General features: G+C 46.2%; 1 pseudogene; it reads right to left on the reverse strand.

The window, feature by feature from the left end:
- Positions 1 to 1094: 1094 nt before the first annotated feature.
- The window catches only part of LOC134350227 (myelin-associated glycoprotein-like), a 58935-nt pseudogene continuing 42579 nt past the window's right edge, over positions 1095 to 17450 (reverse strand).

Here is a 17450-nt window from a genome sequence, read left to right on the forward strand (position 1 = left end):
TTGTCAGGACGGGAACGCAGTAGTCAGTCCACAGCAGTAAGGGTGACCGAAATCATCTCTAAGTAGAGGAATGAATACTGGCCACTGCCCCCACCCTTCAGATGATGGGAACCAAGTTTTTTCTTCCCAATAGTGCTACACTGTCAGAGGTTCCTTCAAAACTCCTTATCTCTCCTCCCACAGTGCAGTTCTCCATCCTGACATCTCATCCCACAACACCGTGCTCCCTTCTCACCTCCCTCTCACAGCGCGAGGCTCCCTCACTTGCCCTGATGAGGTGAGGTGCTGTTTCATGAACTCCCCTCCCACAGCGCGGCGATCCCTTCACCGCACCCCTCTCACATTGCAGTGCTCCCTTCTCGTCTCCACTCCTGAGGAAATTCCACACCTTCATTCCATGTCTGCAGCTGGATCAAATATCATGAGCCCCCTGTAACTAACTACTTCCCCTTTGCAGCACAGCACTGCCCCACCCATAACGCAGCACTCCATTCACACTTCCCCACCCACAGCGTCATGTTTCCTCTACAACCCCCCCCACAGTGTCACGCTCCCTCCACACCGCCCCTTCCACAGTGTCATGCTCCCTCCAGTTTGCCCCCCACTCCAAGCTGCCCCTTCCAGAGTGTCACCCCCCCTCCAAACTTCCCCTCCCACATCACGGCACTCCTTCCTAACGACCCATTGCACAGTGCGGTGCTCTCTCTTCTTTGCCTCTCCCTCAATGTGACGCTCCCTCCTCACAGTACGGTGCACCCTCCTCACCGCCCTTCCCACAACACAGTTCTCCCTCATCCCCACCATTTCCACAACGTGGCACACCCTCTTCACCACCCCTCCCACTGTACTTCTTACTCAACAGCTGCCCACAGCGGCATTCCTCACTGCGCACCCCCACCCCTGAATAGAAGCAATGTCTGAGTCAGCGGTCTCCAATTTCCCTTGATATGAATGAACATGATTAGAAACTAGTCGGTGACCTGAGTCTGTGGGACCCAGTGCTCTTTGGGATCTTACTGTGTAGTGACTGCAATGTTCCATCCCACCCCTGACCCCTCAGGCTGGGCCGATTGACTGAAAGTGAAGCTCTGCGTATGTGACCGTCTCCTCCCTGCGAACAGGGCCTCCATTGCCGGGCAGTTCCCGCAGGTTGGCGTATACCGGGCCACACTCCTCCTCCTCTCCAACGGGCATTACTGGTGGGATCTGGCTCGTCCTCTCCCTCTCCGTGTCCTGGGGCAGAAATAAAAGCAAATCTCAGTTCTTCATCAAACACCATTGAACTGCTCACACTCCATCACTAAACTAATTCCACAACCCCTGGATTTACCTCCAAGCACTCTACAACTCAGGTTCCCAATATTTATTTCTTATTTGTTTATTGTTACCTTTTATTTTGGATTTGCAGATTGTTGTCTTTTGCACACTTACTGTTTGCATCAATGATGTGTGGAGTTTTAATTGATACTATTGTGTTTATTAGTCTTTATTGTGAATGCCCATAAGAAAATGAATCTCAGGATAGAATGTGGTGACATATATGCACTCTGATAATAAATTGACTTTGAACTTTGAACACTGAGGACGAAGATACATAAATGCTGTGAGCACTGGCTAGTGAAGAACAGGCTCTGAATAACAGGCTAGAACCCTGTTGCGGATACAGTCCTCTTGTTCTCTCTCTCTCCCCTCCCTTATTTCTTCAATTTCAGTTCTCTTTCTCCTCCCAATTCTCTGCGAGTCTCTCATCTTTTTCGATTTCATTCATTCACTCACTTCTTCCTCTTTCTCTCTCTCCATCTCTGTCTCTCTCTCCCTCCCTTCCATTCCCTCCATCTCTCTCTCACCCTCCCTCCCTCTCATTCACTCACCCATGCTCCTAATCCCCAAACCGTGGTAGTCTGTGAGCATCGGCCCATGGTGTGACACTCCCCCACCAATGTCCTTCCTGCTGCGCTGTGCTCCTGGTGTCCTGACCTTTACTGGACTGAGCTGTGACCTGTACCTGAGGTGTGGTCAAGCATACACTGGAGCTGACGGTGGTGTCCAGGATCTCCAAGGCCCTCTCCTTGGTCCGTGAATCCCGTCTGGAACAGCAGAAGGTTGGCCCAGGGTTACAGAACATCAGAGTGTCAGCCAAATCCACTCCCTGATCTCACCTCACTGTCACATCCAGACCATTTAACACAACATCCTCCACTGAGGCTGTGGAGTGGCAACACTCTGTACCTCCTCCTCCTTCCTTCTTCCCTTCTCCCCTCATGAGAGACAGAGAGAGAAAATATATCTGAAAGTTTAATAGTTTACTTCTTCGTTTGAACGCCTCACCTGTGGTGCTGACAACTGGCCACTGATCAAGGTGTGACCACCCAAGCGCTGTGTGACCACGGGATGACAAGGACCAGACTGGAAGACAGGGAATTCCCAGTCTCCCTCATTGTGCTTTTGGATCTGGAGCTCTCTTTGTTTAGGTTGGTTTATTTTGTCATGTAGGTTATGTACAACATACAGACGCGGTGTACGTCCTCCCCGTGACCACGTGGATTTCCTTCAGGTGCTCTAGTTTCCTCCTACATTCTAAAGATGGACCAGTTAGTAGCTTAATTGGTCGTTGTAAATTGTCCTGTGATTGGCTAGGGTTTGGGACTGATACATGCTGTATCTCTAAATAAATTATTTTGTCATCTGTAATGTACAGTGCTGCTGATAATTGCCATAACATATATAGTGCCTGTAAAAAGTATTCACCCCCCCCGGAAGTTTTCATGTTTTATTGTTTTACAATATTGAATCACATGGATATAATTTGTCTTTTTTCACACTGATCAATAGTTAAAGACTTTCGTGTCAAGCTGAAAACAGATCTCTACAAAATTACAAATATGAAACACAAAATAACTGATTGTATAAATATTCACCCCACCTCCCCTTTAAGATAACCACCAAATCATCACTGGTGCCACCAATTGGTTTTAGCAGTCAGATAAGTTGTTAAATGAAGATCTGCTTTTGGAAACCTGTGTGCAGTCAAGGTGTTTCAATTGATTGTAGTAAAAATACACCTGTATCTGGAAGGTCCAACTGCTGATGAGTCAGTATCCTGGCAAAAACTACACCATGAAGGCAAAAGAACACTCCAAGCAACTTGTGACAAGATTATTGAAAAGCACAAGTCCAGAGATGGATAAAAGAAAATTTCTACGTGACCGAATATCCTTTGGAGAACATTTAAGTTAATCATCAATAATTGAAAAGGATATGGCACAGCTGTAAATCAACTGTGTGACGGTGCAAGAAGGGGACTAGTGAGGAAGGATACCAAGAGACCTATGACAACTTTGGAGGAGTTGCAAGCTTCAGTGGCTGAGACGGAAGAGACTGCGCATATAACTGTTGCCCGGGTGCTTCACGAGTCATAGCTTTAGTAGCGAGTGGCAAAGAGAAAGCTACTGTTGAGAAAAGCTCATATGAAATCTTGGCTCGAGTTGACAGGAAGGCATGTGGGAGTCTCTGAAGTCAGCTGGAAGAAGGTTCTGTGGTACATTGAAACCAAAAGTGAACTTGTTGACCATTAGTCTAAATGCTATGTTTGGCATAAGCCAAAAACCGCACATCAAAAAGCACCATCCCTACAATGAAGCATGGTGGTGGCTGCAACATGCTGAGGGGATGCTTCACTGCAGCAAGCCCTGCAAGGCTTGTGAAGGTAGAGTGTAAAATGAATGCAGCAAAATACAGGGAAATCCTGATTTCCCAGAGAACTGGGACTTGGGAGAAGATTTGTTTTCCAGCAAGACAATGACCCCAAGCATAAAGCCAAAGCTACACAGGAATGGCTTAAAAGCAACAAATGTAATGTCTTGGAGTGGCCAAGTCAAGTTCAGACCTCAATCCACTTGAGAGTTTGGATGGAGTGGACTGGACTGGAGAGGCTGGATGAGAAAAGGGAAGTTCACTCACAATCGCCATACAATCTGACAGAGACAGAACAGTTTTTTAAAGACGATTGGGGGAAAATTGCAGTGTCCAGATGTGCAAAGCTGAAAGAGACCTATTCACACAGACTCAAGGCTGTAATTGCTGCCAAAGGTGCATCTACTAAATACTGTTTTGAAGGGGGTGAATACTTATGCAATCAGTTATTTTGTGTTTTATATTTGGAATTAATTTAGATCACTTAGTAGAGGTCTCTGTTTTCACTTTGGTACGTAAGAGTCTTTCTGTTGATCAGTATCAAAAACAAAAGCCAAATTAAACCTACTGTAATTCAATGTTGTAAATCAATAAAACATGAAAACTTCCAAGCAGGGGAAATACTTTTTATAAGCACAGTATACTACCAGTATTTAGGATGCAACAATGAATGTGAATGTTTGTTGGCTGCTAGTCAGTAGAGGAGACAGGGACAGGAACAGATGCAGACCCGATCGAAGCAGTCACACACAGGCAGACAGCATGAAGTAGGATTTGAAAAGCTGAAAATTATTCACCTGTAATTTCACCTGGCCCCGAAACACCATCTCTTTAGTCAAGAAAGCACAACATGTCTCCATTTCCTAAAGAGATTAAGACATGCGAGGCTACCTCCTCCCTCTATTCTAACCTATTTTTAACAGGAGTGCCATCGAGAGTATCCAGTCCAGCTGCATCACCGTCTGATACGGCAATTGAAAAGCATCTGATCGCAAGACCCGACAAAGGATTACAAGGGCTGCTGAGATGATCATCGGGGTATCTCTTCCACCCATCCAAGATGTTTACCAGGACCCTTAGGATCGTCAAGTATCCCTCCCATCCATCTCACAATCTCTTTGACCATCTTTGCCCCCTCCAACCCCCACCATCAGGCAGGAGGAACCGTAGCATTATGAGAAGGACTGTTAGGATGGGAAACAGCTTCTTCCCCACTACTGAACTCCCTGCCACCACCCAGGTCTCATCACATATGAAGTGTCGTAAATGCACCTTATGATCGATGTCATTCTTATAGAATATATTTTATTAATTGTTAACTTATTTGTGGTAATATTGTTTCATGTGCTGTGTGTGCTATATGCACTGTGTTGTATACCCTGGTCCAGGGAATTTTGTTTCATTTGACGGTATAAAGGTATACAATTGAAATGACAATAAAACTGAACTTGAATGTTCATCTGGACTTACTTCCGGATGTACTTGTAGATGAAGAATCCAGCCAGTAGCAAACTGAGAATGACACTGCTCGTGAGTAACACTGTGAACCAAACAGCAGAGACGCCACCTGTAACATCAACCAACAGGACAGCTTCAGAATAGTCTACTGTACAAGTCAACCCCTTTCTCATTTATGGACCGGCCACTGCCCAGGATTGGAAAAAGCAGCAAAAAGTTCCAAACACAGCACCATCATGTTCATCTGCCTCTTCAGTACCTGAGTCATCCACAAAAGTTGAAGCCTCAAAATGACATCGTTATTGACCTGCACCACTGAGGATGTGCCTTCTTCTCATTGCTACCATCAAGGAGGAAGTACAAGATCCTGAAGATACACACTCACGTGTGAGGAAAGCTTCATCCTCATTGCCACTGCCTCACAATTCTTTTCACTTTTTTTGCTTTCTTTGCGCAACTTATTTAATTGAATTTAATTTCTCTAAATATATATAAAGCCAATAAAAAAGTATTCATGTTTTGTTTCACAACACTAAATCACTGTAGATTTACGATCCTACATCTACGGACTCCAGAGCCTGCCGGCCCCGACACTAGCAGGCATGAACTTCAGATTGCGGCTTCTGCCATTGATCTCGCCGGCTCCAACACCTCAGGGCATATTCAAAACCCGGACTCCAGCAACGACCATGGAGACATTCAAAGCAATTGCGCAACCACCAACTGCGACTCCAGCCTTGAACTCCAGGCCGGGTCTTTATGTGCTGCTATTGTGACTCCCGTCTCCCACTCCCCCACCACCACTCTGCAACCCCGTCTTCCTCAGATCCCACCGTCAACTCCTGGGCCCTCAGAGGCTCCATCTTCCTCTCACCCCAACCCTCCCGTCTCCACTGACACCCCCAGCCTCCCCCCTTCCATCTCTGATCCCAGCTCTCATCCGTGCCGGGTCTTTACCATCCCCTCCGACCTTCAACTGTCGGAGGCAGAACGCTCTGTCCTCAGTAAGGGCCTCACCTTTGTCCCCCTTCGCCCACACCTCAGCGAGTTCCGCGTTCGCCATGTCGCGGAACTGTTCTTCCGCCGTCTCCGTCTCCGAGCCTACTTCTTCGGCAAGGACTCTTCCACCCCCACCGATGACCCCTTCTCCCGACTTCAACCCTCCTCTTCTTCATGGACACCCCGCTCTGGTCTTCTGCCTGCTCTGGATCTCTTTATTGCTAACACCGACGGGACATCAACCGTCTCAACTTCACCGCACCTTGTCCCCATTCCAACCTCACTCCTTCGGAACGCTCTGCTCTCCACTCCCTCCGCACTAATCCTAACCTTATTATTAAACTCGCCGATAAGCGGGGTGCTGTTGTAGTCTGGCGTACTGACCTCTACCTTGCTGAGGCACAGCGACAACTCGCGGATACCTCCTCTTATTTACCCCTCGATCGTGACCCCACTAAGGAGCACCAGGCCATTGTCTCCCACAACATCACCGACTTTATCCGCTCAGGGGATCTCCCATCCACTGCTACCAACCTTATAGTTCCCACAACCCGCACTTCCCGTTTCTACCTCCTACCCAAGATCCACAAACCTGCCTGTCCTGGCCGACCTATTGTCTCAGCTTGCTTCTGCCCCACCGAACTCGTTTCTGCTTAACTCGACACGGTTTTATCCCCCCTTGTTCAATCCCTTCCGACCTATGTTCGTGACACTTCTCACGCTCTTAAACTTTTCGATGATTTTAAGTTCCCTGGCCCCCACCGCTTTATTTTCACCATGGATGTCCAGTCCTTATATACTTCCATCCCCCATCAGGAAGGTCTCAAAGCTCTACGCTTCTTTTTGGATTCCAGACCTAATCAGTTCCCCTCTACCACCACTCTGCTCCATCTAGCGGAATTAGTCTTTACTCTTAATAATTTCTCCTTTGGCTCCTCCCACTTCCTCCAAACTAAAGGTGTAGCTATGGGCACCCGTATGGGTCCTAGCTATGCCTGCCTTTTTGTTGGGTTTGTGGAACAATCTATGTTCCGTGCCTATTCTGGTATCTGTCCCCCACTTTTCCTTCGCAACATCGACGACTGCATTGGCGCTGTTTCCCGCACGCATGCAGAACTCGTTGACTTTATTAACTTTGCCTCCAACTTTCACCCTGCCCTCAAGTTTACCAGGTCCATTTCCGACACCTCCCTCCCCTTTCCAGATCTTTCTGTCTCTGTCGCTGGAGACAGCTTATCCACTGATGTCTACTATAAGCCTACTGACTCTCACAGCTATCTGGACTATTCCTCTTCTCACTCTGTCTCTTGCAATAACGCCATCCCCTTCTCGCAATTCCTCCATCTCAGACTGCAGACTGGGAGACCGCTTTGCTGAACATCTACGCTCTGTCCGCCAGAGAAAGCAGGATCTCCAGTGGCCACACATTTTAATTCCACGTCCCATTCCCATTCTGACATGACTATCCACGGCCTCCTCTACTGTAAAATAAGCCACAGATGAAGCCACACAACTCCCTTACATGCCCTTACACTTCCTCCCTTACCACCATTCAGGGCCCCAAACAGTCCTGCCAGGTGAGGCAACACTTCACCTGTGAGTCGACTGGGGTGATATACTGCGTCCAGTGTTCCCGATCTGGCCTTTTATATATTGGCGAGACCCGACGCAGACTGGGAGACCGCTTTGCTGAACATCTACGCTCTGTCCGCCAGAGAAAGCAGGATCTCCCAGTGACCACACATTTTAATTCCACATCCCATTCCCATTCTGACATGTCTATCCACGGCCTCCTCTACTGTAAAGATGAAGCCACACTCAGGTTGGAGGAACAACACCTTATATTCCGTCTGGGTAGCCTCCAACCTGATGGCATGAACATTGACTTCTCTAACTTCCGCTAAGGCCCCACCTCCCCCTCGTACCCCATCTGTTACTCATTTTTATGCACACATTCTTTCTCTCACTCTCCTTTTTCTCCCGCTGTCCGTCTGAATATACCTCTTGCCCATCCTCTGGGTCCCCCCCCGGCCTTGTCTTTCTTCCCGGATCTCCTGTCCCATGATCCTCTCGTATCCCCTTTTGCCAATCACCTGTCCAGCTCTTGGCTCCATCCCTCCCCCTCCTGTCTTCTCCTATCATTTTGGATCTCCCCGTCCCCCTCCAACTTTCAAATCCCTTACTCACTCTTCCTTCAGTTAGTCCTGTCGAAGGGTCTCGGCCTGAAACGTCGACTGCACCTCTTCCTACAGATGCTGCTTTGACTGCTGCATTCACCAGCAACTTTGATGTGTGTCACTGTAGATTTAATTTGGCTTTTTTGTCACAAATCAATAAAAAGACTCTTTCATGTCAAAGTGAAAACAGATCTCTGCAAAATGATCTGAACATATTACAAATTCAAAACAGAAAATAATTGATCACATGAGTATTCACCCTTCTTTAACATGGCACACCAAACTATGACTGGTGCAGCCGATTGGTTTTAGAAACATAGAAACATAGAAACATAGAAAATAGGTGCAGGAGTAGGCCATTCAGCCCTTCGAGCCTGCACCGCCATTTATTATGATCATGGCTGATCATCCAACTCAGAACCCCGCCCCAGCCTTCCCTCCATACCCCCTGACCCCCGTAGCCACAAGGGCCATATCTAACTCCCTCTTAAATATAGCCAATGAACTGGCCTCAACTGTTTCCTGTGGCAGAGAATTCCACAGATTCACCACTCTCTGTGTGAAGAAGTTTTTCCTAATCTCGGTCCTAAAAGGCTTCCCCTCTATCCTCAAACTGTGGCCCCTCGTTCTGGACTTCCCCAACATCGGGAACAATCTTCCTGCATCTAGCCTGTCCAATCCCTTTAGGATCTTATATGTTTCAATCAGATCCCCCCTCAATCTTCTAAATTCCAACGAGTACAAGCCCAGTTCATCCAGTCTTTCTTCATATGAAAGTCCTGCCATCCCAGGAATCAATCTGGTGAACCTTCTTTGTACTCCCTCTATGGCAAGGATGTCTTTCCTCAGATTAGGGGACGAAAACTGCACACAATACTCCAGGTGTGGTCTCACCAAGGCCTTGTACAACTGCAGTCGTACCTCCCTGCTCCTGTACTCGAATCCTCTCACTATAAATGCCAGCATACCATTCGCCTTTTTCACCGCCTGCTGTACCTGCATGCCCACTTTCAATGACTGGTGTATAATGACACCCAGGTCTCGTTGCACCTTCCCTTTTCCTAATCGGTCACCATTCAGATAATAATCTGTTTTCCTATTTTTGCCACCAAAGTGGATAACGTCACATTTATCCAAATTAAATTGCATCTGCCAAGAATTTGCCCACTCACCCAACCTATCCATGTCACCATGCATCCTCTTAGCATCCTCCTCACAGCTAACGCTGCCACCCAGCTTCGTGTCATCTGCAAACTTGGAGATGCTGCATTTAATTCCCTCATCCAAGTCATTAATATATATTGTAAACAACTGGGGTCCCAGCACTGAGCCTTGCGGTACCCCACTAGTCACGGCATGCCACTCTGAAAAGGTCCCGTTTATTCCCACTCTTTGCTTCCTGTCTGCTAACCAATTCTCCACCCACACCAATACCTTACCCCCAATACCGTGTGCTTTAAGTTTGCACACTAGTCTCCTGTGTGGGACCTTGTCAAAAGCCTTTTGAAAATCCAAATATACCACATCCACTGGTTCTCCCCTATCCACTCTACTAGTTACATCCTCAAAAAATTCTATAATATTCGTCAGACATGATTTTCCTTTCACAAATCCATGCTGACTTTGTCCGATGATTTCATCGCTTTCCAAATGTGCTGTATCACATCTTTGATAACTGACTCCAGCAGTTTCCCCACCACCGATGTTAGGCTAACTGGTCTATAATTCCCTGGTTTCTCTCTCCCTCCTTTTTTAAAAAGTGGGGTTACATTAGCCACCCTCCAATCCTCAGGAACTAGTCCAGAATCTAACGAGTTTTGAAAAATTATCACTAATGCATCCACCATTTCTTGGGCTACTTCCTTAAGCACTCTAGGATGCAGACCATCTGGCCCTGGGGATTTATCTGCCTTCAATCCCTTCAATTTACCTAACACCACTTCCCTACTAACATGTATTTCACTCAGTTCCTCCATCTCACTGGACCCTCTGTCCCCTACTATTTCTGGAAGATTATTTATGTCCTCCTTAATGAAGACAGAACCAAAGTAATTATTCAATTGGTCTGCCATGTCCTTGCTCCCCATAATCAATTCATCTGTTTCTGTCTGCAGGGTACCTACATTTATCTTTACCAGTCTTTTCCTTTTTACATATCTATAAAAGCGTTTACAATCCGTTTTTATGTTCCCTGCCAGTTTTCTCTCATAATCCTTTTTCCCCTTCCTAATTAAGCCCTTTTTCCTCCTCTGCTGAACTCTGAATTTCTCCCAGTCCTCAGGTGAGCCACTTTCTCTGGCTAATTTGTATGCTTCTTCTTTGGAATTGATACTATCCCTAATTTCTCTTGTCAGTCATGGGTGCACTACCTTCCTTGATTTATTCTTTTGCCAAACTGGGATGAACAATTGTTGCAGTTCATCCACGCAACCTTTAAATGCTTGCCATTGCATATCCACCGCCAATCCTTTAAGTGTCATTTGCCAGTCTATCTTAGCTAATTCACGCCTCATACCTTCAAAGTTACCCCTCTTTAAGTTCAGAACCTTTGTTTCTGAATTAACTATGTCACTCACCATCTTAATGAAGAATTCCACCATATTATGGTCACTCTTACCCAAGGGGCCCCTTACGACAAGATCGCTAATTAACCCTTCCTCATTGCTCAAAACCCAGTCCAGAATAGCCTGCTCTCTAGTTGGTTCCTTGACATGTTGGTTCAAAAAACCATCCCGCATACATTCCAAGAAATCCTCTTCCTCAGCACCTTTACCAATTTGGTTCACCCAATCTACATGTAGATTGAAGTCACCCATTATAACTGCTGTTCCTTTATTGCACACATTTCTAATTTCCTGTTTAATACCATCTCCGACCTCACTACTACTGTTAGGTGGCCTGTACACAACTCCCACCAGCGTCTTCTGCCCCTTAGTGTTACGCAGCTCTTCCCATATCGATTCCACATCTTCCCGGCTTATGTCCTTCCTTTCTATTGCGTTAGTCTCTCCTTTAACCAGCAACGCCACCCCACCTCCCATCATTAGTTAAATGGAGATTTGTTTTGGAGACCTGTATATGGTCAAGGTGCTTTAATTGATTGTGGTAAGAATACATCTGTACTAGGAATGTCCAACTGCTTGTGAGTCAGGGTGCTGGCAAAAATTGAATTGAATTGAATGATCTTTATTGTCATTATACATAGGTACAATGAAACTCTGTTTGGTTTCCTCTGAGGCAATTAAATAAAGTGGCAGATAAAAAACAAGGCAGTAATAGAAAAACAGTATTAAATAGATAAGTAGCAGAAAATAAGCTGCAGCAGCACCAGAATATCACAGCAATGCACAAAGTGCCGTTAGTGCAGGTATTGGAGTCCTGTGTGTGCATGTGTGTGCTGACAGTTTCAGTCATTGTTCCGTCGGGGTGGTGAAATGGAGGCCACAGCTCTGGGCTAGAAGCTGTTCCACAGTCTATTTGTTCTGGCTTTTAGTGTCCTGAACCTTTTGCAGGACGGCAGCGGTTTAAAGAGGGAGTGGCCGGGGTGTGTGTTTGTCTCTGGTTAAGCTGATTGCTTTCCTCCTGAGTCTGCTGGAATAGATGGTGTCCAGTCCTGGGAGCTCCATCCTGACAGTTCGCTGTCAAAGCTACACTATGCAGTCAAAAGAATACCCCAAGCAACTCCCTGAAAAGTTTATTGAAAAGTACAAGACAGGAGTAGGATACAATAAAATTTCCAAATCACTGACTATCCCTTGGAGAACAGTTAAGTCAATTATCAAGAAATTGAAATAACATGGCACAGCTGTAAATCTGCCTAGTGCAGTCTGTCCTGAAAAAGTGAATAACCATGCAAGAGGAAGAGTAGTGAGGGAGGCCACCAAGAGACCTATGACTACCCTGGAGCAGTTACAAGTTATAGTGGCTGAGATAGGAGAGATTGCGTATACAACAACTGTTGCCCAGGTACGTCACCAGTTGCAGCTTATGGGAGCGGGACAAACAAAAGCTAGAATTTGTTAGAAGGCATGTGGGAAACTCTGAAGTCAGGTAGAAGAAGGTTCTATGTTCTAATGAAACCAAAATTGAACATTTTGTCCATCAGAATCAACGCTATGTTTAGTCTAAGTCAGATACTGCACATCATCAAAACACACCATCCCTACAGTGAAACATGGCGGTGACTGCATCATGCTGTGGGGATGCTTCACTGCAGCAGGCCCTGGTAGGCTTGGAAGGTAGAGGGTAAAATGAATGCAGCAAAATACAGGGAAATCCTCTTAGTAAACCTGATGCAGTCTGCTAGAGAGCTGGGACTGGGAAGAAAATTTGGTTTCCAGCAGGACAATGTCCCCAAGCATAAAGCCAAGCTACACAGGAATGGCCTAAAAACAACAATGTTCATGTCCTGTAGTGGCCAAGTCAGAGAAGAGACCTCAATCCAATTGAGGATTTGTGGCTGTACTGTGGCGGTACAATCGTGATCCCACGAAGTCTGACAGAGCTAGAGCAGTTTTGTGAAGAAAAATAGGGAAAAATTGCAATGTCCAGATGTGTAATGCTGAAAGAGACCTAATCACACAGACTCAAGGCTGCAATTGCTGCCAAAGGTGCACCTACTAAATACTGACTGAAGAGGGTGAATACTTATCACTTTGTAGAGATTCAGTTGCACTTTTCCATGAAAGAGTCTTTTTTTGTTGATCAGTGTCAAAAAAAAGCCAGATTAAATCTGCTGTGATTCAGTGTTGTAGAACAATTAAAACATGAAAACTTCCAAGGGGGTGAATACTTTTTCTAGGCACTGTATATATACTTTTCTTATTGTAACTTATAGATATTGTATTATATATTGCCATGTAGTCCTGCCGCAAAACAACACATTTGGCGGCATGTGCCGGGGATATTGGACCTGATTCTGATTCTAATGTAATATTCAAGATATTTAGCTTTTCATTGCCAACATATTGTGGGAGAGAGAGATCCATGTGTTCCTTCTGGATTTTACTTGGACCTTGTCCTCAGCACATTCAGGGAAATGGATAAATCCTTGGATAAATGCAGTGGATAAAGGTAATCTTAAAGAAGAGTGGAGAGTGCGATTACCATCACTGCTGCACATTTAACCATCCCAATGTGATCCTCAGCTTGTGATGTATGGTTGTCATCTGGTCCCACGTGTTCCTTCCTGATTTTGCTTGGACTTTGTCCTTCACATATTGTGGGAAATAGCTAAATCCTTAGATAAAGGCAGTGGGGTCTTAAAGGAGAGTGGAGAGTGTGATTCCCATCTCACCATCCCAATGCACTCCTTAGCTTGTGATCTGGTCCCAAGGGAAGCAGGGCAGCAGTCTGTACGTAGCACGATCCCATGACTAGCAATGTGACGATGACCATTAATGGGATTGGGACTCTGGCATAAACTCCCTTCTGGGTCCATCCCACCGGAAGGGAAAGCAGACTTTGCTCAGATGGAGCTCAAGTGGAGGATGGGGGGAATTGCTGCCGTTTGGGCTGCACTCTGCTGAATGGAGAATACTTCTCACAGATATCCTCACCTTTCGTCCACAGGAACATCGCAAGCATGGCCTCTCCATGCCGGTTTCGGACTGTACAGAAGGCAGTCACATCCTCTCCCTCGCCCACACCCGAGGTCAGCGAGCCAGTCACCAGTTGCCCATCTTCCACCTGCCACGTCTGGAAACGACCGTGCGTCTGGTTCCCACTGAGGTTAGCGAGGGGGAGGTGCCAGGTGAGCTCTCCGAGTGGGTTCGATCTGGCTGCACACACACAAGAAACGACCTTGGGGGTCGAAGTGCATCCTGAGTCCGGAGAAATCTCAGGCTTATCTGTGAAGAAACAGGCAGGAGATGTTGGTAGCACTGCTGTATTGTAATGGTACAGTGTTATTTTGAAGCCTTAGCTGTCCTCTGTTGGACACCCCCTCCTCCGCATTCAGAGATGCTCTACTGCGTATCACTGCTGTAACGTGTGATTTTTTGAGTTACTGTCGCCTTCCTGTCAGATTGAACCAGTGTGGCTATTCTGCTCTGACCTCTCTCCTTAACAAACTGCTTTCACCTACAGAACTGCCACTCAATGATTTTTTCCATTCATTTTTCACACCATTCTCTGTAAACTCTAAAGACTATTTTGTGTAAACATTCCACAAGATCAGCATTTTCTGAAATCATCTGTCTCTTGAACAAAAGGGGATATCTGCACTCATTTAAAGACTCTTTATACTGTTACTTCATGCTCATTATTTATTAAGAGTTATTTATATCCGCATTTCCACCATTTGTTTACAGTGAACAGTTACTGTTCTATGGATTTCCTAAGTATGCCTGCAGAAAATGGTTAAAGTCACTTTGATCATATTTCTTCCCCATTCCAATATTTGGTCTGAACAACAACGGAATATCTTAACCATGTCTGCATGCTTTTATGCATTGAGTTGCCGCCACATGATTCACTGATTAGATATTTGCATTAACGAGCAGGTGTACAGGTACTAAATAAAGTGGTCACTGAGTGTGTATTGTGTATCAAAGGATAAATAGTCCACTGACTTTGCATTTGTACTTAGAGATGTAGCAATGCATCTACTTACACTCCACACTGAGGGTGATGGCCGTCTCCGCTGTCCCGTGTTTATTCTCCGCCACACACTGATAGACTCCAGCCTGCTGGGGTGTCACCTGAGGAAACTCCAGCCACAGCTGGTTGCTGGAACTTGTTGTGTTCAGTGTGACACCGAGATGTCTCCACGTTAGATTAGACACTGGGAAACTCTGGACAGAGCAGAGGATCGATGTTGGAATCCCTTTCTTTATATTCACCCAGGAATTGTTCACGTTGCTGGGAGAAGTGATTAAGATATTCCGTGGGGCATCTAATAAAAACAAATAAAGAGTTAAGTATGAGAACACATGGTGTAGAACAAGATTCTTCAACATATCCAAAGCTCCTACATCCTTCCCACAATGCGGTGAACAGAACTGAATGCAATACTTCACATGGGGTCTAACCAAAAATTTATTCAGCTCTAACGTAACTTTGCAACTCCGAAACTCATGAAAGCAAACTTGCCTTACACCTTTTTTACCACCCCATCAAACTGTTGGGAGCTATGAACTCAGATCTCCAGATTCCTCTTATCATCAACACTGTTAAGTGTCCTGCCATTAACTGTTCCTGTCGCTTTGCACCTCATCTTCCAAACTGCAACACCTCGCACTTGCTTCAATTAATCTCCATCTGCACTTCTCTGCCCCTATCTGCGACTGATCTATATCCCACCGAATATTTGGCCAGAGCAGGCAATGCATGTAGGATTAACCCATCCCCCAGTAAGGGCAATGTGTGTGTGTGTGAGTGTGTTCACTGAGGGATTGAGCTGGAGGGAAGAGTGAGTGGGAGGGAAGTAAAGGAGTGTGCTGGAGGACGGGGTGGTTGTGTGGACAATAACTGAAGGTCGAGGGGAAAATGGTTAATGCGGGGCGAGTGAAAGAAACAGAACAAAGAGAGAGGGTGAGCGGAACGTGTGAGCGTAAATCTATGTCTGATAACACGCCTGCATCTCAGAGATACATCTGTAAATTGAGTGTGTACTTGCACGTGTTTGATCTATGTGGGTTTATAATCACGTGTGTGTATGCATCACATTTCCTTGTGTGTTCACAGGAGTCTGGAGCTGGTGAATACCAGCGCCTCCCTTGTGCAATGATACATCTGTGTTTGGGCGGGACAGTAGCGTATTGGATAGCACAACGCTTTACGATACAGTGAACCTGGGACCAATTCCTGCCGCTGCCTCTAAAGAGTTTGTACGTTCTCCCCGTAACCACGTGGGTTTCTTCCGGGTGCTCCGGTTTCCTCCCACAGTCCAAAGACGTACCAACTAGAAAGTTAATTTTTGTTGTTGTTGGGCTTTCTTATGCCTTGTGGCGCATCAGACAGCACGCTTTGTCATTTTTGTAGCATGAGTCTATTTTTTACGAGGTCGAGTTGCCAGCTCGACGCTCAAACCAACACGGACGAATGGAAAGCGTACAAGGACCTGGCCGGATTCACACTCGGGACCAGTTGTGATGCCACTACAGCAACGACCCGCTCAGTAGGTTAATTGCTCATTGTAAATTGTCTCATGATTATGCTAGGATTAAACTAGGGGACTGCGGGGTGGTGTGGCTCAATGACCTGGAAGGGGCTATTCAGCGCGTATCTCAATAAATAGATAAATAGATTTAGAGAGAACCGTTGGGTTGTGTCCACACACTCACATTCCACAGTGAGGGTTATTACCCCCTCCGCTGTCCCGTGTTTATTCTCTGCCACGCTCTGATAGTCTCCGGCCTGCTGGGGTGTCACCTGAGGAAACACCAGCCACAGCTTGTTGCTGGAATGTGTTGTGTTCAGTGTGACCCCGAGACGTCTCCACCTCAGGTTCGATGCTGGGAAACTCTGGACGGAGCAGAGGATCGATGTAGGAATCCCTTCCCTTACATTCAACCAGGAATTGTTCACGTTGTTGGTAGAAATGATTGAGAGATTCTGTGGGGCGTCTAATGACGCAGATGGTTAACAGTGCAATAGTTTCGAGGCAATAAAAGATCACACATGAGTTTTAAAAGTGCGCGGGGCCTGTTGGGACATGTCTGCGGAGCAAGAGATCACGGAGTGAGTTGGAGGCAGTTCTTTGTGGACTTGCGCGTATGAGGAGCGTTTGATGGCTCTGGGCCGATACTCATTGGAGTTTACAAGTTATCAAACATGGAAAGCCTATACCGGGAGGATGTGGAGATAATGTTTCCTATAGTGTAGTAGGTCGAGGTCCAACCTCTGAATGGAGGGATGTCCACATAGGATAGAGATGAGGTAGAATTGAGATGAGAAGGCATTTCTTGAGCCAAAGGGTGGTGAATCTGTGTAATTCATTGCCATAGACGGCTGTGGAGGCCAAGTGATTTGGGTATATTTAAAACGGAAGTTGATAGGTTCTTGCTTAGGGCGTCAAATATTACAGGGAAGATCAGAGAATGGGGTTGAGGGGGATAACATGATGGAATTTGTGTAGCAGAGTCGATGGGCCGAGTGGCCTAATTCTGCTCCTAGGTCATC

Source organism: Mobula hypostoma, chromosome 8 (genome assembly GCF_963921235.1).
Source record: "Mobula hypostoma chromosome 8, sMobHyp1.1, whole genome shotgun sequence".
Classification (NCBI taxonomy): domain Eukaryota; kingdom Metazoa; phylum Chordata; class Chondrichthyes; order Myliobatiformes; family Myliobatidae; genus Mobula; species Mobula hypostoma.